Below are 25,374 nucleotides of genomic sequence, written 5' to 3' on the forward strand. Positions count from 1 at the left end.
GTGTTTTCTTAACAATCCCTCAGGACTGCTCCTTGACACTCTTGTTCCCCTCTTCCCTCGGTCTCTCGCCGAGCAGTCCCATCTGGCTGAATCCCGGAATCTGCAGTCCCTCCTGCTGCTTGAGTGGAGGTTCCCTGCCGGGATGGGCTCTGGGGTGACCTCCTGACCCGTGCCGCTCCCACCTGGCCTGCCGGGTCTTCTTCTATCCCCCTCTCTTCGGGGCACTTCTCAGACCCGGACTCTGTCCCCGGACCCTTGTACCCGGCTCCGCCACCGCAAACCTGGGAATCCACCACTTTTCCCTCGGTGCTCTCCGTCCCATAGCTGAGAGATGTGTTCCAGCCTCGCAGATGGCTGCTGGCCTCTCCCTCACCTCTGGACAAGAAGCCAGGCTTGGCTCCCCTCCCGGCTGGTCTCCAGTTCTCCCCCCTGGCTTCTTCCCTCGGAGCGTCTTTTATCGTCCCGCGCCGGCTCTGATCATCTTTGATCGCAGCTGGCTGCAGTTTTAAAAAGACACAGCTAATCAGCCACGTGGGTCCCGCCACCGCTTCTGCCATTCCCGCGTCGTTGGCTGCCGGTAAGGAACCCGTTGTTTTCTTTCGTCCCTTCTCTCTCTCCCCCGCCTTATTTCGGGTCCCGGGGCACCCCTTTTTCCCTTCGGGGCCATATTGTGCCGTCCCCCTGCGACATTCACCAAGAAGGGTACCCAGGGCACCCCAGGTCCTAGACCCTTCAAAGAGTCTAGTGCTGCTATTAGCAGAAGGACTATGGTGTTTTACAGCAAAGACTGAGGGAACACTCTGAGAGCCTGCGAGGGTAGGACCAGGGGCTGAGAGTCTACAAAGACTGGACCAGGGGCCCAGACAAAGGCCTAGCACCCCAAACCCCCTACCCTCTAGGGGCAGCCTCCTTGTCCAATTATAACATCAAGCTGTGGCAGGAAAGACAACAGGGTATGACCCTGAGAGCCCAGATGGGAGCAAGCAAGACAAGGTCTAGGTGGATGCCAAGGGGATGACTTTACCACCCTAGCACTGGACCCTCTGCACCACAGTAATGTAGAGCTCAACACAGGTTGATCATGTGGGTATTTTGGTCCTAGGCAGACTGCTACCAAAACCTGGTTTAGTTTAAAGCAGTAACTGCACAGTAGACACTCAGTGCCTCAGCACAAAGAATCTAGAAACACTCATGGACAAGTACAAAAACCAGTGAGCAAACAGTAAGACAGGGAGGGCTTTGCAATTGGTCACTCACAGCCAGGCTAGGTGCTTGAAAAACTATGATCATGAATTAATAATTCAGTAAGATATAGAAAGTATTATATTAATTAGAATCTAATAAATAATAAAAGAGATGAAGGATGATGACCTGATTCCCACTAATACCAAGGCCCCTTTACAAGGCATTATCAATGTACACTGTGCCCTCAAGATAAATGAGAAGCAATCCCTGAGTCTTTACTTCATGAACAATACAGAGATGAAAAAAGGAGGGCTGTGAGACTGGGTCCCTGTCCCAGCAGACATGTGCACACTGGTCTGCTATCAAAGAGGTTTGTGCAGCTTGAATATGCTGTCCACAGGAAGGAGCTGAGGGGAGTGATGTGTCATGAGATGCAGTCCCTTCTTGTATTCTGACCTGTAGGTGATGGCTCTATGGGGCAGAGCTGTACTGCTACCCAGCATGTCCACAAGTGGCAGATAGTAGAATGACCTTCAGGGAAGGTTAGCTGTGAAAGAAGCAGAGGTAACTCTCACAATTAAGCAGTTGCAGACCAAGCAGTGGCAGCACCATCAGGATGTCGTGAGGACAGCAGATGGCAATGGTTTCCCTCGTGAAAAGCCACATATGTCCTTTGATGATGCTGTGACATGTGAATACATATCACCATTATAATAATGTTGCCCAGCCCCCAGCCATGGGTCTACACATCCTCAATAGCGGAGCAGGCAGAAAAAGATATTAGAATCTCAATGGCTGTGAAGATGGATGAAGGCTGCACTGCAATAAGATGCCCAATTGTGTTGGGCTCCTTGCCATTGGATCAAGGTCCTGTTCTGTCAAGAGCCATAAAGAAGCTGATGTGTAGTAGTTGCTTCATGATAAAAGTCATGAACAGGCATCTTCCATGAAAACACCTTTTTCCAGCTGTAGCAGGGGGCCATCTTGAGCCAGTCCAAACATTGGCCAACCCACCTGTCTAAGTCAGTCCACCCAGCTGACTTTCCTGCCACACCTTTGTTGTAACTAATAAGTTGTTCCTAGGTGGGAGGCTGTCCATTTAATGCCCTAATGCCAAAAGCACAACACAGGGCTTTGTGCTGTCCCTACACTCTATCCCATGCCTCACAGCATCACTATATGGCTCCGGCCCCACACTGGGCCCCACTGGATGCTGACCTGAATCTCTCCTACTCAGGCAGCCTAACCTCTGCCCTCATACTGGGCTGCAAGCCCCCCAGACCCCTTTCCCTCTTGGAATTGTCCCCCTCTGGCAGTGGTGAGGCATAAGAGGTGCACAAGGGTTCCCGTGCACCCCCTGATAGCCAGCATTCCCAGACAGGGTGGGGGGACAGGTGAGAGTTCTGGTGCCCCCTCTGAGAATGCCAGCCAGGGAGTGAGGGCACCAAGAGAAGCGATCCCTGTGGTCCCCCTGCGGCCGATCGTGCTCACTTGGAAGTGCCAGCGGCATGCCTGGAAGTGCCAGTGGCACACTGCTGTCACTTGTGGGTTGGTGAGATTGGCTGTGGGTGGACCTCCCCCAGTTGCTGACTGGCCACTGGGGGGGGCAAATGCCCCCCCCCCCAACTCAGGAGGCACCAGTTGCCCATACCCACTGGGACTCTTGGCTTCACAGGCCATGGCCTCACCTCTAGGCCAGTCAGGATTCCAAGCCTCTAGCTCTGGCCGTCCCTCTCTGTGGGAACTCAGGCCCTTTGACTGTCCAGATCCTGGCCCCAGCACTGACCAGTTGAGGTTTTATGGGTAGGTTCTTGGCAGTTAGCCCTTTCCTCTACAGGTATACCTTTTTAGGCACCTCCACACACTGCCCTCTCTCTGTGAGCTTGTGGACCACATAGTTGCTCTAGACCCCTCCTGGGCCTGCTGTTCTGCCCTCACTGGGCTCACTCACTCTCTGCCACTCACTGGGCCTGTATTCCAGCCAGTCTATGTGCAGTCCTTCAGGCCCCACATGGACCCTACTCTGTGCGGCTTTTGGCTCTCACTCCACCCCCTGACTGGGGCCTCTGGCCCCACCTGTGCTTTTCTGTCAGGGTGTGATCCCTTAGCCTTTTCCCCTCCACTGGGTCACCCACAAGGCAGTGGGGGTTGAGGCCTTCTGGAGCCCCATACTCACCTTTTAGTAGGGAAGCCTAGGTATGGCATTTCCTGGAGACTGCCCTACCACAGGCTGCCCCACCACACCATCCAACCCCAGCAGAGTGTAGTTTTAAGTCATTCCTCCAGTCCAGGAACCTCCTCCATCCCCATAGTTCCTACCTTAACCTCCAGGTGTTCTGGGACCAGCAGTACTCTGGCCAGATGTTCACCCTTCAGTTCCCCAGTTGCTACTGCCCAGCTCTGCTCTCAGGGCCTGTCTTATACCATGATTGCCTAGCCCTACACAAATGAGGCAGCATCCTGGGTGCCATGTGACCCTCCTGATTGGCATGAAAGGAAGCAGTAATAAGAAGGCTGTCTAGCACTTGGATGAGACAGGAGTGCAATTTGGCTGCTTTAACTGTGACTGAGCAGCCCTCTTCAGGATCTGCTCTGCTCACCCCATATGAGGGGGCTAAAAAGGGTTCCATAAGCATAGCCTGTCTAATACAATATTCTGTATTTCTTCCTGACTGGATAACTGTGTCTGATGGGATCATCTTTACTGCAGTTGAAAATACCAGCAAAATACACCATCATTTTTGGGACCTGGAACATTAAGACTCTCATGGACAACCCTAATAGTAAATGCTCAGAGTACTACACTGCAATTGTGACCCAAGAATTCAGGCAACACAACATTGATGTAGCTGCACTAAGCAAGACCTGGTGAATGGGAGATGGGCAGCTCAAAGAACATGGAGGCAACTATACCATCTGGAAGGGTAAACAGGAAGCAGAACATCAACTTCATAGTGTTGGTTTTGCCATTAAGAATCAACTCATAAGCCAACTCAATGAGTTCTCTATTAGGATTAATGAGCACCTCATGACTCTGTCACAAACTGCCTGGAAACCAATATGCCACTATCATCAGTGCATATGCCCTGGTTCTTGCCACCGCCAATGAAACCAAGGAGGAATTCTATGCCAACCTTGACCTAGTCCCTTCTAATGTTCCAGAGGGAGACAGACTTGTTCTTCTCATTTTTGTGGTGATTTCAACACCACGGTCAGAAGGGACTCATAAACTGCTGAATGTTTGACTTCAGCCAACTCCAAGCCAAAACCAAGACCACCCTGACCTCAACCATTGAACTCTAATATGCTGATGATGCTGTAGTGTGTGCTCACCTAGAAGCAGACCTTCAGACAATTGTCAACATCTTTACCAAGGCATACAAGAAAGTGGGACTCATGCTTAACATTCCGAAGACTAAGGTCCTCCAGCAACAAGCTCCTAAGGAACAGTCCCCAGCTCCAGTAATCCAGATCCACAGGGAGACTCTGGAGAACACTGAGTATTTCCCATACCTTGGAAGCCATATCTTGCAGAAGGCTGATATCAGTGAAGTAATCCAACATTACCTCAAGTGTGCAAGTGCAGCCTTTAGATACCTGAAGAAATGGGTATTCAAAGATCATGATATCAGATCTGAAATCAAGGTCATGGTTTATCAAGCAGTCATGATCCCCACTTCGGTGTACACAGTGGAGACATGGACAACATACAGGAAACTTCCCAATTTGTTGGAGAAGTACCATCAGCAATGCCTCTGGAAGATCCTCCGGATCCAGCTGGAAGACAGACACACCAACGTTAATGTCCTCCTGCAAGCAAATACTATGAGTATTGAGGCAATGATCATCCAACATCAACTTCATTGGGCCAGCCATGTCATCCAGATGTCCAACTCCAGACTCCCAAGCCAAGTTTTATTCTCCAAGCTCAACTGAGGCATATGCTGAAGAAGGCAGAGAAAGCGCTTCAGGGATGTCCTAAAGGGCAACTTAAAAAAAACGCAACATTAATGTCAACTTGTGGACGACTGTCACCCAGGACCACTACAAATGGAGGAAAATCCTGCTGCAGGGATCTCAGTACTTTGAAACCTCACAACAAGAACAGGAGATGGAAAAGCAGGAGCAGCAGAAACAGTGTGTTGCGGACCAAATTAGGAATCCAGTGCTACCCACCCTACACGGAAACACATATCCAAGCTGCAGTGGAGTCTGTCAATCCTGTGTAGGCCTCATTAGCCATCTTCGGACACACAGATAAGACAATCATCCTTGACTGTAAGGGACTGCTGAAGAAAAAACGTACATCTCCACAGAGCCCCTTCCTCAGAACTGCAATTACATGCCACCATCCTAACTGTAGTCAAGTGTTGGTGTATTAATGTTGAATGAAGAGCAGAAAGGAAGAGACACATTTTCCATGACTCCATGCTCCAAGCTTTACCACATCAGTCCTTGTGTATCACAAGAAAATAGAAGCCTGCATCAGCAAATCTGTAGGGAAAAAGGGGCAGGTCTTGCCAAGGTCAAAGATGATCTGGATGCGTAGATACTGTGTGAGACTTACATATGTGGCTTTAAATGTTCTGTATGGAATTTCTGATCCGTAAGTGAAAATACGGCAGTGAAAGCAATAGAGGATTTTGACAAATTGATGTGATGCAGAGATGTCCGCATGCAGCCTGCAAGGGGTTAACTTGGAACCTATAGCCTCACACTTAGCTGCTAGTCCTCCCCATTGCTTCTGCTGCTGCCACTGGAGTCTATGTGCCCCCACCTTCCTCCATCTTCTAATTCCTGACCCTACCTCTGGGAGTGGTGTAGCATGGTCCATGGAGACCAGGGGATTTGAGGGACTCACGCAGTGTGTGCGTCTCAACTGCTCAGAAGTTGGATAGCCCTGATGTAATGCATCATAGCTATTATACCCATGCCTAAATGTGCACAACATTAGTAATATGGGTTGTCTCCATATGAAGGTCAAGGGAAGACTGGTCCAACAGAAGGAGCCTATGGCAACTGCTCAGAGTTCACATTTTTTTCAGGTAATTTCATATGGAAGTGTCCACTATTTTGTTGCTCTGCTGTACACAACACCTCTAAGAGGTAGAAAAGTGTAACTGTTTCCATCGTGCCATGGCAGATCTAAGAACTGAATCCAGATGCCTTGATTCCCAGCGGAGTGTCTATCTGACGTTGGAGAAATGTCTAATTTCATGTTTCCTACATGAAACTCCTTTATTCAAAGAAGTCCATTTTCATTGACTCAATCCCACTTCACTCAAAATACTTCCACGTGTATGTAATATCTTCCCTTCAGAAATGGTCACAAATTCAAATTAGCAATAAGAAGTAAAAATCTGGAATTTTGAGTAGTTTGGCCTTATGGTAAAAATATGTTGGACTCCTCTTTATAACCGGATCTGATGTACATTAGCCCAGCTGAAGGTGGTAACATGTGTGCCCACATGCACATATGCATATATACACATGCAAACATTATGAGAAATCCCAAAGGCATCTTTTAGCCAGAATGATGAGAAGCAATAAGCCTTAAAAATTCAGCTGATTCTCAAAATGACCAGAACAAAAGCTAAATGTTTCTCAGCATCATGATTATTTTCTCCTATGCCTTTTCAGTTATTTCTTTTTAGCCCATTCTCTCTCCTTCAGTCTCCTTCTTTTCTTTTTCATATCACCAATCTCTTTCCAATTTTTAACTCACTCAGTTCTCTCCCTTATTATCTCCACTACCTTCCCTTTTATGCTTTTGTCTTTCTCTTTTTTTCTTATCCTTCTTCCATCCTCTCACCTACTGTACTTAGTCCTTTACCTTTTTTAACCCTTTCTAATTATTTCAGTGGACATTCCTAAAAAGTAATTTGTCTGGGACTTTACCAGGCATGTCTACATTTAAAATGAAGTCTGCATCATCACACAAGGGGCACCTATACACGTGCAGTGAGGCTGCTTCAATGTGCTGTAATTACAGCGCATCAGAGGAGACTTGATTAATCAAGTCTGCTGGAACGTGATAATTACTTCATGCCAGCAGACTTCAGCGTCTCATGTATTAGTGTCTCTGCACTGAAAAATGATGGTGGGGGCACTTTAACTAAAGCTAGCTCAACAAGATATAGTTAAAGCACCCCTACTGCCATCTTTCAGCACAGAGATGCAGAGACATGAGATGCATCTCAGAGCCTCTCTAATTAAAGAGCGCCCCCCCCAGAGCACATGTATAAAAGTGCAAGTACAGCAATTCCTACATCAGTGAAGCAGTTCTAAACCTGAAAGCCACCCTTTTGAGCCACCAGAGAACTACCACAAGACACACTTCAGCCACCTAAAGTGTTACCAAAGCATCATGGAGCACCACAACGGTGAGCAATCCCATGAGTAAAAAGTGCTCAAAGTGGGTAGTGTGGCAACACTGAACTCTGATAAAAATGAGATAATTTGGTTATCTGTAATGTTCTTCATGTGTGATATGAGATATACTGGATGTGGTAGTTTGCTCATGTGAGTTTGGTGCCATAAAAGGAACTCAGACATGCTTTACTGCTTAAACTATGTGGCTGAGCCCAACAAATAACCCCATAAAATGACTTCACCCTTACTAACTTTTGTGCACTTCCACCTACAGAGTCCTTCAGCTACACTGAAACATGAAAAATGAAAAAGATCAGAAAAATGTTTCCAATTGGACTGAGTCATCTTTACTTTCAATATTTGAACTTCATCTCATAAAGTATTGTGTAGTTCAGTATCAAATACAGGCAAACTGTCCAGCAAAAATAGAAAAAATATACAAACATGCTTCCAACAGTAACATCTTTCCATCCTCAAAACCATAGTACATATTACTACTAGTAGTACTACTAATAATAATATCTAGTAGTTGAACAAAATGAAAGGCAAGTGATCATTTTATCTAAACCAGAGGTTTCCAATCGTTTTCGTATTGCATACCCCCCTTCCAGTTTTACCAAATACTGGCACACCCCTACCAGCATTCCTTATATTTCAGCCCCTTCAATGCTGATCATTATTATCATGAAAATTAAATCTGCCTTTACACAATTTCTTCTCAGTGCCCCCCAAAGATGTCTTTCATACCCTGGGTGAATGCATAGCAGTTTGGGAAGCCCTGCTCTAGACCAATCATTAGAAGGGCACAAAACATCTCACTATGCTGGAGTGGATCATATAATTATAGCAACAATGGGCCACTTGCGTTGCATGGGATTGTGTCCATTCCTTTACTGAATGCTCAAAGTTTACAAGGAAATCAACTTGAATGGATCACTCAAGTGAAAACATAAAATTGTAGTTCTTACAATAGTGTGCAAATACTTAGTCATATAGGCAAAAAAGACTGAATCACTGAATGGTAGACCCACTGCAGTTATAAACCCAATAATTATTTTTATTTAAGAAACTTTAAAGAGGAACTTTCAGACTTTAGGATAAAAGTAATGTTTATGAGATTTCTCCTACCCTTTTTTTTTATTTGAATGTTTGTGAAAACTTTTTTCATAGTCCAGTTCGTTCTTTGGTAGACAACCTGCAATGACATCATAATCCTGTGCTACATCCTACTTTTGCCAAGGAAAACACTGTGATAAGATAAATCCAGCATTATGATTCTACAGTAGCAGATAAACTGTGCCCATTTCTTCCCAAACCTTAGATTTCTATTTGTTTATCTAACTGGCTAGCAGCTTGCAAAACATTTATCAGAGTTTTATGAGGACCAGATTTATTTCCAAAGGTTTTAGTTACTTAAAGGAGCCAGGCTTTTTTCCTAGTGGGATTCAGACTAATGGAAACCTGAGTACCACTACTGTTCACTCCTGTCTGCCTCTTTAGAACCTGAAATACCATCTATAACCTTGTATACCATCTATACATTTGGCTCTGCGTGCTTAATTGATAGGCAGACTAAGGCTTTGTCTACACAAGAAAATTGTCCTGAGATAATTTAGAGCAGCCTTTAATTTGAAATAGTTAAATGACTGCAAAAGGTGAGGAGGAACATATTTATTGCACATTGAGAATCTTCTTTTATTTAGTCCAGCTAGTTCCTAATAAACTTAAACTGGAATAAGTCACTTTTATTCTAGCACTCAGTATACAGGGCTCTTTACTGGTGTAACAATTTCTGTTTAAATCCACAGCAAAAGTTATATTCATATAGGTTTTTCACATGAGCATCATACCGGGAGGGTTTTTAAGAAGCCCCTAAAGGTGCATCTACACTGTATTCCTGACACCAAATCTGGTAGTCTTGTTAGTCTAAACAATTTGTTCTTGTAAAAAAAAATTAAAATTAAGGTTATGAAAGTCAACATGATGTTGGATAATTCCATCATTCTAGCAGAAGTAAACTTCTGCTGCTGATGAGTACCAGGGTGGCAGCTCCCATAATTCTGGTCACCACATCCATTGTGGATTGGCTTAAATGCAGAAAGGTTTCAGAAGATCATTCCAATACAAAAAGTCTAACACCATCAGTGTAAGCACCATGCCACAAATCTCTAGCTGCAATACCCTAAGCATGCATCTGTATGGATCAAAAGTCATAGTGAAGAAATAAATCTCTTCACATGTTCAACATGGATTGTTTACACCAGACATTCAAAAGTGAAGCGGTCAGACAGAGCAAAGAATGTGATCTTGGAACTACCGAGAGCTGTGCAAATAGTACAGGGCAGTGAATAAACTTCCTCTGGCCATGTTCTGAGAGTGCTGGATAACTAGTTTTCACTGCAAGCTCTACTTGAGTCATCTCAAGTCCAAAGGGAGAGATGCTGACCCAAAAGGATCCTTTGCAGTACATTAAAGACAACAGGCATAATCACTCAGCAGAGCACCTGTGGCAGCTGCCGTATATTGGGGCAGCAGCAACTTCTGGTTGACACCAGTGGCAGTGCATTTGTGTGGTGGTGGCAGCAGCAGTTCCCTCCCTCCCCATCCACACACACACAGACACACAAACACACACACACTTCCCCTACCCACCAAGCTGGTGAACAGGGCAGCTTCCCTGGTCACCCCAGCCAGTTACACAAATGTTAAGCACTAAAGATTAACAACTGGAACAAGTTAAAGGAATAGGCCCAGGATGAGCCTGGTTGATGATAACCGACCTTTGCCTCCTGATCCGACCTGACCGTGCAAGTCAACTAGGTTGGAGTTGACTTGTATATTGGTTTAAATCTAAACAGTATTTATTTGTACCTACAAGTTGCATGCACAAGGTAAAGCAAAATTAACCAGGGATACACTGAAGTGAAAGCATCCAAACACACAGTTGGAACAATTTGTCTTTGGTTAAACCAATTCCACCTTAAGTTCAGTCAATGCAGCTTCTTTTTGTATGAATCCACACTTACAAACATCAACAATGGACGTCGGGCTCTGAAATCACTTAGACTTATTTGAAAATCCCACCTTAAAGCAGTTGCAACACAATTTCCACCTTATTAAGCCTCCTTGATAAGGACTCTTCATGAAAGGAGAACCAAAGGGGAAAGTGTTCAACCTGCCTAGGAGATTTGCCTCCACTAGCCTGCCAAAAGATTTAACCTCAATGGATGTCAGACACTGGTTACTGCCAGCCAAAGAAAATGTGCCAGGCAGCTAGGGAGACAGAGGGGGCTGTATGAGAAGGGAAACACCAACCGCAAGTTTATTTGCTCATTTTCACTCATTCTAGTATGAAATGCAATAAGCAGATGTCAAGACACCAGTGGTGTAAGTATAGCGACTTTAAAAGAAACGAAGAAGAAGAAAAGCATAGAGCAAAACAGAGAAGGGATAGCTCAGCTCTTGATGGTTATTACTAGAGGTTCTTTTCTCTCTAAATACATGGCAGGAAAAGAACAGGCAAGCAAAGATGAAAACAATTTCACCTCAATTGCTTATTTCAAAACACATGTGTGAACTGCATGGGAAGGGGGACCCCAACTCAGACTCCCTGTCTTTATAGAACAGTAAAAAACAGGTCTTTCATCTGCCCCTTTGATGAATGTCTTTGGCCCTATCTTCCAGACAAGGATCAATACCCATTTCCTAAGACATTTATTTAGGGATTTAAAACTGCCAATTGAGTCCTGCCTAGGGAGATTTTTTTTTCTATTAAAAAAAAATCATCTCAGTCTGATATTTTCTCCCCTCTCATTTGGTTCCCCCCTGCCCCCCTGTTATTTTTTATCTTGCAGGTTTCCTCTCATAAATTCTATCCTTCCCTTATCTCTGTGCCTCAGCTTCGTGCTTTCTGCTACAGCTGTGGTTTAGACCAAATGATTCACATCATTATTCAAGCAAGTTTCAGCACAGTTGGGGAGACACCCATTTTATACAAGAGGGGTTAATCGCTGGGGCTCAGAGTCTACAGTGCAATACATTTCTTTAATAAAGTTCTTTTGCATGCTGCTTTCTCCTGGAGGGATAAAGAGTGCAGCATTTCAGTATGTAAAAGGGTTTCCAGATAATACAGTGCTTCTTTTTTCGCCTTTCAGAAGCACTTCAGGCCAAATGCAGCTCTATTACCCCATACAACTACTGGTTTCAATAGGACTGGAGAGATGAGACTGACAACAGAATTTAACCCTTTCTTCTTTAACCTAAAAGGATTCTCTCCAGGCTTGTGTGACTGATTGCACCCAGACACAGCTTTGGAGATAAAGTTACTACTTCTGATTTTTTTTTTAACTCTCCAGCAGTCATGTTGACATGACCCATACCACCCCATCAAAGATGGACAGGGCTCCTGAAGCTCATCAAAAACTGCTTGTGGAATAGTAAGAATGAGTCACTACTGGAGCAGGTTTTCCCAAACATTATCATGGGCCAGGGCCTAAGAAAAAAGAACACCTGAGACCTTTCCTAACCTAATTGCTTTTAACAGTGTGGATGGATGATGAGAGAGAAGTGAATGTGAAGAAAACAATTCTGAAAGAAGCTGGTATTTCAGAAGTATTTCTTAACGCTTGTGAAAAACAAAAGGATGTTACCATATCCTGGTCTCTTAGTAGCTGGAAAAACAGAAGAATCTCTTCCAATATTTCTCCTTCTTAAATATAAAGAAATTATACCAAAAAACCCCAAAACAAAACACGCCCCCTCCCCCAAAAAACCCACCTTTCATATACAAGTTCAATACTTCTAAAAAAATGGAAACATGACTTCCAACAGCCCAGGAAAGATACCTTTTATTTAAATAAGGGCCAAACTCTTTTCTGCAATATTGGGGTACAAGTGAGATTACTGATCCTCAAATTACTGATTCCAGAAGACTGGTACTAGCCAACAGGTTCTCTAAAGAATATGCCATGTGCCCATATGCCACCCTTAAAATAAAGCAGCTTCATAAAGCAATTACCCAATATTAAAGATGGACAGATACTGTTGAATCTACAAGACTGAAATTTTCCACACGAGAACCAGTCTTGTTCCTTCTTTTTCTAGTTTCATTCCCTGGAAAATGTCGATATTTCAACATTTAATCAAAATTTGGGATGAAAATAACTACCGGAATTTTCCAAAGGATGCAAAATCCTATTTCTGGAAAATCATATGGCATTCAAAATTTACAGTACAAGGAGACAAGGGGGTGCCAGACAGTTTGCTATAGGAGTAATAATGATGCATTAGGCTACTGAGTAACCTTATAATTTCTGAATGGGTAACCTCTACTTCTCTGCTAAGCCAATCAGAACCAAAGACTGGGAAGAAATATGTCCTGATATATGGATCAGGGCAGTGTCACTTAAATATTAAAAGGTGGGACACCCTTTAAAGAGAAGAAAATAGGGTGCTTCCAATGCATTAGGTCCAGCCGCATTGCACTCTGGCAAATATTTAAAAGAACAGACAGGTTGAGCTGTCTATTCAAAAGACCAGATAAAGACATGAGAAGAGACACTGCCATCTTTATAACTAAGTTCACAGCACATTTTAGTCCAGTTTGTTGGTGCTGATACCAACTGAAATTACATTTCCTTGGTTTTCTTTTTTCCTCTGTTTTAGTAGTTTATTTAAATATAGAAATAGCTTGGTTGTCTTGGAGCATATAGTTTCTGTGATCTTCCTGAGAAATTAAAAACGTGGCCATGGGAAGTGCCACTAACAGCAGATAGTATACCATATGGTATAAACTGAGCCCTGGGCCTTAGAGTAACCAAGATGTAGCAACCTATTGGTATTCACAGATAAAAGCCTCCCGCCTTAATGTCTATTTGTTGCAATAAGATGGGAAGTAAACACAACTGGAAATCATTATGGGTTATCATTTTATTTTTAGCCTCTCTTTTTTTGTTTGCCAAGCGCACGTGAAATGAATCATAAAATTAGAGAGGACCTATTCGGTTACCTTCCATCTCAAATATCTCCTTATGAATCCTAGACCAACCCATGTGGGGTATTGTCCAGCATGTTGTGCCAGCTATGTTTATCTCTCACAGAATATGGAGTTTCTCCCATTCATTCTGGAAACCATTCCACTCCCAAAGGTGTAGAGTCTCAAACCAGGAGCTGGGTTGCAAGCATTTTACCTTGTCCATATGTTTAACCAGGTGTTGGGGTTGAGGTAGTAAGGGTTTCCAGTGTGGCGAAAGTTGAGAACCACTGGTTTAAAAGGTCTTGCTCTTGCAATAAGTACATCCAGTCAGCCTAAATGTTTCTTTCATTCCAATCCACACTCCCCCCACTACACATTTGGCACTATACACTATTCCACTCCTTCTGCTGTTTACACCATTCATATGCCACAAAGCTCAAGCTATTTAGAGCATCAGTAAAAGGGGTGAGGGGGTACCAGGAGCAAAAGTTCCTGAAAGGTCTCTGGCTTCAAGCCCTGAAATGTAAATGTGTGAGCTTGAGCACATCAGCCTATCTCAACCGCTGTGGTCCGACAGGAAGCGGGAGTCATGCCAAACAGCCATAAAGATGCAGATAACTTTGTAAACCAAATAAAATAACTTCAGACTGAACTCATAAGTGACCTGGAAGCCTGTTCAAAACTGGGAGCTACTACATATACTTTCTGCAAGAAATATACTTCACTAAACAAGCTGTCTTATTTTGCCCTGGGTGTTGTTTCCAAAGGGCTTGTCTACACTGTGGTAGCAGCTGGTTCCAATGAGGATTGGCCTGAGCATACCCCACCCACCCATTCCTACAGACTTGCTTGGAATCCAAGTTCACCAGTGAAGCGACTCTAGGTTTCTCATCAGAAACCACTGCCAGGCCCACCAAAAACAATGGAATCACAAGTAGGCACAGAGGGCTGACCCTGAGGCAGCCAACTGGCAAACTTCATGGCCGTGGGCATATGGGCATGCGTATCCCCATCCCTGACAGGGACACGTCGCTGCTGTGGTGTGGATAAGCCCGAAGAGTCTACAGATATCAAGTCCCCAGCAGACTGCATAGAAGTGATCCCCACTAGAAGTGACAGAACCCAGAAGAAGAGCACATATAAAAGAAAAGACAACAGCCTCCTTTAACATATCCTGATTTCAGTCAACTACAGCAAAAGTAGACTGCTAAATAAAAACACAAAGAAGGGAGGCATGTCTTCAACTGTATAACCCAGGACTAAAAAAATGCTGAAACACCACCACCACCACAAACCTCTTTCAGTCCTTAAAGCATAGAAAAGCTGCTACAAACGAACGCTAAAGGAAACAAGCCCTGCAGTCGTAAGCATTTACATTCTGTCCGCAGGAAATGTTCAACTCTACTAATGTCACTGCAATTCAGAGATGCCATTAAAAAAGGAACTGGCACAAGAATAATTACTCTGCTTTATTGTAATGCCTGCTTCCTTGCCAAAAGGTGCTGCTTCATTTTCTGTTTTATTATGTTTGCAAATTTGTACTTTGCATTTGTTCACTTCTCCAAACAAGAAAATTCTAAATGAATGTATGTGAAAATATCTCCATTCTCTACAAATGCATGCATACCCTAGCAAAGATTTTCAACTGAATCGTGCTGTTGCAAAACTGAAGTAACAGAGTATTGAGCCCCTTGGGCCAGATCCTGTGGCGGCATAAATTAACATCTCTCTCAGCTTCAGTGGCACTATGGTGAACTGCTGAGAATCTGCCCCTTTGTCTCTGACAGAAAACTACTCTCTGCTGTGCCTTCCAAGTGCATCATCACTTCGCTCCATTACAGCATCGGTAATGTTGGACTACATATTCAAACCAGTGGAAAAGCATTTATCGTCATGAAACATGCTATGCAGACAAAAGGCTATCATTATCTGGTGCTTATTATTCTACAGTATGGCAAGAAACAGAGGTTTTTTCAGTAATAGTTGGTACTGCATTACTAACTGATAGGAGACCAAGAAAAAACTCATGTGCTATGAGGAATCTGACTGACAATACTAACATCATCCTAAATTTTGAGATGACTGGCTTATTTGGGTGTGAAGCTCACTTCTGACAGTCTCCGAGTCTTTAATATTTTTAAAGACCACCTCCATTCCAGATAATGCAAATGACGTAGTCCCAAAGAATAATAGTTTTTCAAGTGCATGAAATACTGTTCTCAAACATTTAACATAATTCAGCATGGTGAAGGAGATATAAACTTTGTGTCTAGCCTTCTAAATTTCCATGGCAATTTTGCATGACTTCATGACACATCAGAAAGACTCTGATGCTGTAATAGCTCAATAACAACAAATGAGATCTAACAGGGAACTGACCTCTTTTCTTCCCCTTTCCCTCACTCAGACAAGAGAAGAGCAGCATGATGGAAGATTGATATTCATCATATGTCTTGTTAACATCATGATTTCTGTTGGACCTTTCTTCTTTGGATTTCCTGTCATTTATATCATTCATACTTCCAACAAGTGGGGACTGGGATTTTTAGGCAGGCATTTGCTCAGAGAAGGTGGGAATGCAGTGACCTGGGCAAGTGAGGTCAACAATACATGCCATGTTCCCTATCTCTCTGGCCTGACAGGGCCTACAAACAGAAGCTAATTGTCTAGGCTCTGTTAATCTTCTACATCGGGGTGTCCAAGCTTTTTGAATGTGGGGCCAGATCATGAACTTTTTATCACCCAGTGGGCTGGCAAGCCATATTCATATTTTATCACCCCGCGGGCCATATGTTGGACAAGCCAGAAATAAGGCAAAGCTGGCAAAAACCCCCACCTGTGCTCAGCTAGTGACAAACTACAGCAAATGATGTCCTGGACCAGCCATCTCCACAGCTGGGGCCCCAATTCTGCCTACTGCAACCACCATTTGAAGGCAGTCCCAGAAGATATTTGACAGCTGTGTTAAAGTATGTGAGCAAACCAATGTAGCCGGTGCTCTCACGCAGGCCAAGGGGCTGCCTATGTCACTGTTTCCCCAGGTCTTGCCCACACCAGCAACACCACTGCCCAAAGTCTTGGCAGTGCTTGGGCAGGCACGGCTGGGGCCCAACCAACATATGAGATGAGGGACGGCGGAAATGCAGGAGCAAAGCCAGTTTCCAGCCTGGCAGGGTCTCAGGCCTGGTCTGCCCAGGGTGGCTCCTGTTAGGGGAAGGCCTCGGGGGAACCACTCCGCTCCTCCACGGTGAAGGCAAATGGCCCCTGGGAGGGTGCAGGCAGCCACTGCGGCAGGAGAATAGCACCCGGCCCAGCCGCAGGGAGCGACAATCCCCCGTCCTCCCCAGGTTGCCCCCGAGCAGCGCAGCCCCATGAGCTGGTGCTGCTTGAGGGGGGCTGGAGCGAGGTGGCCGCTGCACCACAGCCCCTTGCTCTCCCACCCACACGGTCCTGCTCACCATGGTGCCTGACCGCCCGCACATGCAGCCCTAGTGGCCTCAGTGCTGCAAGCGCGGAGCGCAGGGCCCGGTGAACACTGGCTCCTGCCGCCTCACCCCACAGAGGTCATGCCAGGACCCCGCCTACCAAGGCCCCCCCAGGGCTGCCCTACTGACTGCCTGTGCCAGGCGCTGTGCCCTGTTCCCGGCCCATGGCCGCCGAGCCTGGCAGGTCCTGGGAGGCGGGTGGGGACGCTGGGGGCAAGAGGCCAAGCCAGAGACAGCTAAAAGCGGGTGCTATCCTCAGCTCATCCCGTCAGGTGCAGCCAGGGCATCCCCGCACTGCACAGCCCTCGGGGCAGTGGTGGGATCCAGCTCATGTGACATGGGAGGTCACGTGAGTCTGGCCCCGTGGGGGTGAGCAGCTCTCCTCCCCCCGTCTGTCCCTAGTGAGGGACCTCAGGGCACAGAAAACAGCTTGGCGGGACACATGGCCGCCCGCAGGCTGTATGTTGGACAAGCCTGTTCTGCATATTCTCTTCTCCCAGACAGTGGGACCCCTTTTAGGGTGGGAGGTGGAGTGGGGGTTGTTCTGTGGTGCTGCATCCATGTTGCTACCAAGTAGCTTACGATGGTGGTATTAAGGGACTTGAGCTCTGGGGCTTCCTGCAAATACCCAGGGATTTATAAATAGACAGATCTCTGTCCAGTTCTCATGTGGTTTTCTTTGTGGAAGAATGGAAATAAACCAAGTAAACTGAAGATATCTGTAAACTTCTTCCTCTGGAGTTCCCCCCTCCCCATGATGTGATGTGTCAGCAGCAGTGGCAATCGGAGCATGGTCAACCTTTGGGATCTGGCATGGTGACAATGTAGCATAATGTATAATCATATTGATTTCCTGCTTTTCATTCTTCTCTGTCTCCAGCATATGAATCAGCAATACTCTCTGTCATTCTAACCTTTCACCTCCTTTCTCCATTCATATGAGAGCCTGATTACAATGAACTGCTTGCTTTTCGCAAGGCTGAAACTGCTGTTGGATAATAGAGGATGTTAAAATTATTTTTATCAATGGAAAATTTCTAATGAGAATACTAATGAGTTTATCCTTTATTCCTGATATCAGTGAGGGACCTTCAACATATAGAACATCTGGTTTGGGTGTGGAACTCAAACTGTTTTTTTACAACAAAGCCTTTCTCTGCAGAATTGCAGAGACAGAATTGCAGTCTCACATGCTGAGGTTCAGGTATTTATTAGATCCCTTTCTGGGATAAGTCAAGAAGGAAAAACAGTGGCTCAGATCTTGGATTCTGGTCCATATACCTTGTGACATTCCTATGGTACAAACAGGGATGGGGAAGTTTTGGGGTTTTTTGTTTATTTTTATTTTACAGGAAAGTAAAGTCTCATTGGGGAAACACTGGGTGCCAGAAAAATGTTGCAACAGATATAGGCCATGGGTTTTCAAACTTTTTGGATCAGTGTACCGTGGCGGCCAGACGTGTACCCCAGCGGCCGGATGTGTATAGGCCATCTAGTGCCTGCCATCCAGACAAAAAATAAATTTAAAGTAAAATAGTACACACTGTGCACATTATCCCTAAAGTCTTACCCTTTCCAGGGTAACTTAGGACAACCTAAATTCCACTCTAGATCATTCTGCCAGTTCAACTGCTGATCAGGCTTAGAGAATGAATAAGATATTCTCTAGGCTGTAGTTTAGAGAAGTAATAAGATAGCTAACAAACACTTTTGTATCCCCAAGTGTCCTATGCAAGTCACTGGCTGGTCCCAGTATTTATGCTTAAACGCTTTTTGGAGAGGGTGTCCTCTGTGATTTGTAGGGAGCTGTCAGTCACAGAGTTTTATCTATATAGTATCACTTGTTATTCCTGAACTCCCCTGAACCCCTTCTATTGCTTCATGTTAGAGCTGAATGATGGCTAATCCTGAGGCCCCTATTCCATTTTTACTCTTTTCTCTCTCTCAGACAATCCCCCCAGTGAGATCAAATCCATAATCCTCCATCAGCACGGCTCAGTTTCCTGCATTTCACATTACTCAAACATTACTGTTTACCGTACACAAAACAGTAAACGTGTCTGTGCACCAAAGGCTCTGTGAGTCATACAGAGTCCAACTCTTGTGACATAAATGATATTGAAGATTGGAGTTTCTTCGTGCATGAAAGGAAATTTCTTGTGCAGTGGGTATAATAGTGCATACAGGCAGTACAACTCTCAGAGAAGATCTACATCCAAAAACCCTGGATAAAAAGCAGTTTGATTTAGCTGCACCTTCCAGATTTAAAGATACCAGTACCTCTGTGATTTTAGTCTCATTTATGGCTGTGCAATTCTGTTCTCTGAAATACAGATAAACTATAGTTAATGACACTATGGAAGTCATTTTTAATGCATCAGACTCAAGGTGGGTTATGGAAATACATGCAAGTTTTACTTGGGCCCAACTGAAGTGAACCAGAGTTTCAGCATTGATACTAATGGAAGAAAGATCAGACCCTAGGTATAATTTTGTAACATAAATGCATATGCTGGGTAAAGCTAGCTGTTCTGCTGTAAGCATCAGTGACAACGTGAAGCCCTTAATAAGGCCGTTACAAAAGGCTGTTGTACCTAAGCAGACTTTCAACATGGAAAAATATCATAGGTATTTTTGCTACAAGAAACTAAATTTAAAACTTTAAAGCTAAAATCATTTTTCCAATAGTATTCTCTTAACATCTGAGAGAGAAACTGACATTAGTTTAACCTTGACTTTCTGTATACATTTATTGAAGATAATTTTCTATGGATAGTTCTTGCTTTTGAAACTAAAACTCCAAAGCTTATATTCACATTAAGCATATTTCAAAATGAAACCAAAAAGATAAGATGAGTTGTGAAATTGTTTTCTAGTCAGCTTCTAGCTGATTGACTCTAGATATATTGCTTTGTCATTGATATAATATTAATAACTTTCCTGGATTGGTGCCAGTGAAAGATTTGCAGAGGAACTTTTAGAGACAAATGCACATAATAGCATTGCTGAATAATCTACAATTGGTTATAGGTAATTTAAAAATATACATTCTGGGACAATATTCCACTCTGCAACACTGACATTAAATTTTTATCAAGTGCATTATTTCTATGACAAGCAAAATAAGTGACATGACTATTTCATGAAAATCACAGGATGAGAATTTCAACTCCACTCAGGCCCTTTTACCCCAAAGGGAAAAAGAGTTGTAATGTAATGGTACCCCAAAATCTCAGATCCAGGTAAAACAACTTGTTGTTCTCCCGCCCTGGCGGGGGGTCGGGCTAGAAGATCTACTAGGTCCCTTCCGACCCTTAATCTATGAATCTATGAAACTTCCTTTAGTCCAGGCCCTGTGGAAAACAGATGCAGGGATGTTTTTCTGTATGTTTTAGTGACTGAAAGTATAGCTGGTAAAGACAGGAACAAAATGAGATGTTTTCCATCAATTTCTTGCTTTTACATTTCAGCATTTAAAAAAATTAATCCCAGCTACCTTTAATCTCTCCCTGGATCAGTTTGAGTAGATTTAAATATTCCATTGTACTTCACTGGCCCCCAGGCATAGCAACTTGTCTAACCATGACTATTCAAAGATCACAACATACCTAAGAAAAATCCACACTACTTAAAACAGTTCTGATGTTAGTAAACTCTAAGGAATATCCACAGCCATTCTCAATTCATGCAATTTATAATTTAGGGGTGTCCTGCACACTTCATTGATCTTAAAACTCTCCCAGGCCAATATGCAAGCTATGTTTTCTAGCAGTTCTGAGTGGCTAGGAGATTCCATCCCATCTGCCTTCATTTTTATATGCCTTTGTCTCTTCTCATTTGAACTACAGCAATGTGATAAGGCATATCACCATTAACTCTTATATTCCAACTATAAAATAGCACTGTGCATCTTCAGCAACACAGACTACTATGTCAAATATCCAATTTCTGTGCTGGATTCCCATAGAACAACATCAAGATCAAGTCTTGAGTCATTACCTTCAAGGTGCTAAATATTTTGGCCTAAGTTATTTCAAAAATTGCCTAAATCTCCTTGTGGTTGACCATGACTGACAACTCTGCTCTTCTAATGCAAGGAAATGTCTATCCCAAGGGCAAAGCTCATCTCTCTTGAAGGCCACTCTGTAACTGTTGAATAAACTCCCATGAAAACTGAACACCATCAAAAGCCTCATGGTCTTCCATTCCAAGTGCAAGTATATTTCTTTAAACTTGCTTTTGATATAATCACACAGGATGAACATCCCACTGCATACAATTCTCTGACTGGGACCAGAGTTCATGAGTAATCTACATGACAGATATTAGTCACTGTTAGACCCCAACTCCATGCAGCGCCCAACGACTAGGGAGACAATGGTCCAATTGTTCATGGAACCTGGTACTCATTAGCCAGGCCAAGCTAGGAGCAAACACCAGCACGCATTGCTCACAACAGCTTTATTCAGAATCAAAACAGCTTTGGACAAACATCCCAAAAAACAAACCAGGGACCTGCCTGAACACTAGTTCTTTTCACATTTTATACACCTTTTTTCATACACATTAACATTTACTCCGCCTTTATCCCTCCTTTGGTTCCAACCATTTTTCCTCCCATCTCAAGCTCCACCTGTGTTTACTGTTTGCTTCCTTAGCATGGTATTGCCTAAACAGAGAAACATGTAAATGAAGGAAATGCAAAGAGTGCATGTGTAAGACTTTGACTCCTATCTTCTTTTGGTCACTTACGGTTTCTCACTGGTTCTTTCTGGTTTTCTTGCTGACTTCAGCACAATCTCCAAGGCCATATTTCTGCTTTGTCTCCTGACACTAGCTGGTGGGCTGCATTCTATTTTTTACCCAAAACATCATGCACTTTGCACCCTATCCTTTTGTTAAGAATCCGTTTACTTAAGTATTAGCCAAGTTAGCTGCTTTTAATATATCATCCAGCCTTTTGACTAGCGGCTTTTGCTGAGACAAAGAAAAACTTTTATTCAGCTGCACACCCAGAGCTCTCCAAAATCTAGATCATTACCCCAACACCCAAAATCCATATCGTTACCCTAACAGTCACGTCACCTGCTTCAGTGCTGGAAGGCAACCTATTGCTATGCTGATGAAGATGATACAAGAACTTATATAGAAGAGGACAGAAAATCTACCTGCATACAATTTATAATTTTGGTTTCTGAAGCCCCAGTCCAAACCCAGTGAAGTTAATGGAAGATTAAAACCATTTTGGATCAGGTTCTAAGAGGCAAAGCTTTTTAAGACTAAGAGTTTATTCACTGGAAGAGAACAATAGCTTGCCTAGTTTGATATCTCATCTTTGAAAGTAGCCCATACCAGATCCCCCATTAGCCATAACATTCCTATAATACAGGTAATTGTAAAATACTCAATTTAAATGCCTCTGGATCACAGTTGCCTGATTAGTTTATTGTGATATTTTTTCTATAAACAAGAAAAGCTATATCATCTTAGACTAAAACTACCTTTGGTTGAGATTAAAGACAAGGAAAAGCAAACATAGTGGGTTACAACTCTGAGAACAGATTGTTGCTTTTGCACATAAGGAGTGTTTAGAAATTTAAAGTATGCCAAACATGAAGACGCTGCAGTTTCATATCTATACACAGTGCTTTCTGAAGTCTAAGAATTGACATCCCTTATAAATTTGTCCTAACCAGCATACTTATATATCAAAGTCACATTTTTTGAAGCTGAAATAGAGTAAAGATAAATCTTCAAAAAGGCCAGGAAACAGGGATTTAGAAGATAGAGAAGACAGTGCATATCTTCCACTTGCAACAACAGAAGAGCTCCTGTAGGTTTTAAAATGTATTACTTTAAAACAAATTTATCTGAAAATGTTTAAATTACGTGGAACAGCAAAATGGAAATAACTTCCCCAAAAATAATTTATCTCTGGAATGAAATCATATCCAACTGCTGTATTTTATAAACAAAGATGAAACACTAAGGGAGTCAAAAGGAAGTCAACAGGTGAATTTTTAGTTTTTAATATGATTTTTAAAGGGGTTTCTATGACTTGTGAAGGAGGCTGGCCTTCTGGTCTTGTTCTTCTGCATATCATTTCTTGCTTTATTAAGTAAATGAAAAGCAACACAACTCCCTGGTTACTCTAACACTGATTCTTCAAGTAACTCAAACAGCTTTTACTTCCCACTCCCATTCCATAAGATTAGTCAGTGACTTTTGGAGTTGTGATTCCATTAGCCTCTTAGCAAATACATTTCTGGTTTCCTCTGTTCCAGGGAGTTGCCACATGTCATCTCAATCCATTAGAGTAGTACTGGGTAGTAATTTTGTGCACTCTCACCTCCATGCGGTTATTACTTGCAATTTCCCCTCTCCTCCTTCCCTCCCTTTGAACTTTAGTTATGTGGCAATTGTGCACTTTTCTCCTCTAGGAGATGAACATAGTTATAATACCTCACTGTAAAAATTACACTAGTGAATGCCTAGCTCTTGTGCTTTAAATATTATCTTGTGGAAAGAAGAAGCAATTACTGGCTGCTTACCACTTAAGTGATGCTTTACTTCTGAATCATTCCCTCTTCAACAGAGCGCTGGAAGAGGCCAGGGGTGGAATATTTCTTCTCTTTTTTCGGGTTTTGTAGAGTTCTTTATGAAGTTCTAAGAAACACAACCTACCTTAAGCAGTGATTTGGCTGAAGCTAGTTTATTAGTATATTACAAGGTGAGAACAATGTTGTTAATTTTATTTCCTCAGAATTTTCTTTGATCATATAATATAGTGCATTCCCAATGTTCCACTTAAGAGCATGTCTAAAGTGTTCCATGAGGGGGAAAAATGCCTATTTAGGAATAATCATGGGTCTGTAACACAATTTTTTAGGGTCCTTTTCTTGCTTTTTCTAAAGGCCACTGTCATAAAAAAATAAGGATTGTTTTTAAATGTACCTAGAACTTAAATACCTACCTGAAGTCAAAAATACACTGTTTATGAAACAGCATGATAAGAGCCATAATCTAGCTTAAGAGCTACAGTGCCCATAGGCTGAGTACCTCAAGCCCATGACTTCTATGCAAGAGACATAATACAGTACCTACTATAGGCAGTGTGTGCTTGGCAGCAGTGTTTGCTACATCTCTAAAAAGAAACAGCTAGTAATGCCTTCACTATTGGAAACAAGACAGTCAAGGACCCCAATGTTCTCATTTCTGCCTGACAAGGCTGTTGTACAATGTGATACACTGGGGTCTCTACATACTTTGCAATGAGTGTGCTGGGAATGGGGAAAGTGACTCCTGATAGCTCACTCCTCCCACCAGGCCAGCCACAGTCTGGGTCTGAGCTGCCTTTGGAGAACTATGCAGCCCAAAGCAAACTGGTTCATCTCAGAGAAAAGACTGGTGGTATTTTTAATATATAAAACCTCATCCAATATATAAGGTCACTACTGTAACTTTGAAAAAGCCACTAAGGAAAGAAAAATAAATTAAAATATTATCTCTATCTACCTGACCACAGTCCTTGCTGCCCTGAGGACTCAGTGTTCATTAAAAAAAAAATCACTCACATACTTAATATTTGCAGGGTCAGGACCACTGCAAAGTAGATTTTAAGTTGCAGATAACTGTTGGCATTGATTTTTAGCCCAGGAAACCATTTGAAAATCCAAATTCTGAACTGAAATTATTTACTAGTGCCCACTTTTCTGCTGAGCTTGAAAGATTAGCATTGGAAAGTAATGTAGACATTATTGTTATCAGCAGATTAGCATTTTTTCTGGTTGTCCAGGAATACCCTTTCCAGCATCAGCCATACACCGATAAATATTCTCTTTTCTTTTATCCTAAACACAGAAGATTTGTGATGAGTTTTCTTGCATTTCATTTCAGCTGCCTGAAAGTGTGACAGGAAGAGATTGCATTTTATCACATGCATCATAAATCAAGAAAGATTTTGACTAGAAGATGCTTACACTGCCCATGCAACAGTATAGCATAGCTATACCCCAGCTAGCTTTTAGGGTGCAGAGACTAGTGCAGCTCCCAGCTGTAACTCTGAACCATTTCTGCAAAACATTCCGAGTTACAACATGACCCTGAACCAGACAGAAGTTCACTGTTGGTTTCAGGGGGAGGGGAATGTAGCTGCAGGCTGGGAGCCAGCAGACATGTTCCCATAGCAATGGCCACAGCTCTCTGCCGATGCTCACTGTTTTCAGAATGGGGGGTGGGGGGGAGGCAGAGGAGGGAACTCATTTGTAGGGCTGCCCAGCCAGTGCTAAAGGGTGAAATGAGTGAATTGGAACCCCTCACCCACCTCATGGGGGCTCCAGTACACCAGTCCTACCCTCG

The 25,374-nt window shown here is 43.3% G+C and overlaps 1 long non-coding RNA gene across 1 annotated transcript in view; it reads right to left on the bottom strand.

Annotated features, from left to right (window-relative positions):
* LOC109303558 overlaps positions 1 to 25,374 on the bottom strand; it is a 184,343-nt gene that overhangs the window by 153,785 nt on the left and 5,184 nt on the right. The window contains exon 2 of the long non-coding RNA XR_002099157.1: positions 23,568 to 24,916. This is a non-coding gene — a long non-coding RNA (uncharacterized LOC109303558). The remainder of the gene's footprint in view (positions 1 to 23,567; positions 24,917 to 25,374) is intronic.

This window comes from Gavialis gangeticus, unplaced genomic scaffold, assembly GCF_001723915.1.
Source record: "Gavialis gangeticus isolate Ggan-Ray unplaced genomic scaffold, GavGan_comp1, whole genome shotgun sequence".
NCBI classification, from domain to species: domain Eukaryota; kingdom Metazoa; phylum Chordata; order Crocodylia; family Gavialidae; genus Gavialis; species Gavialis gangeticus.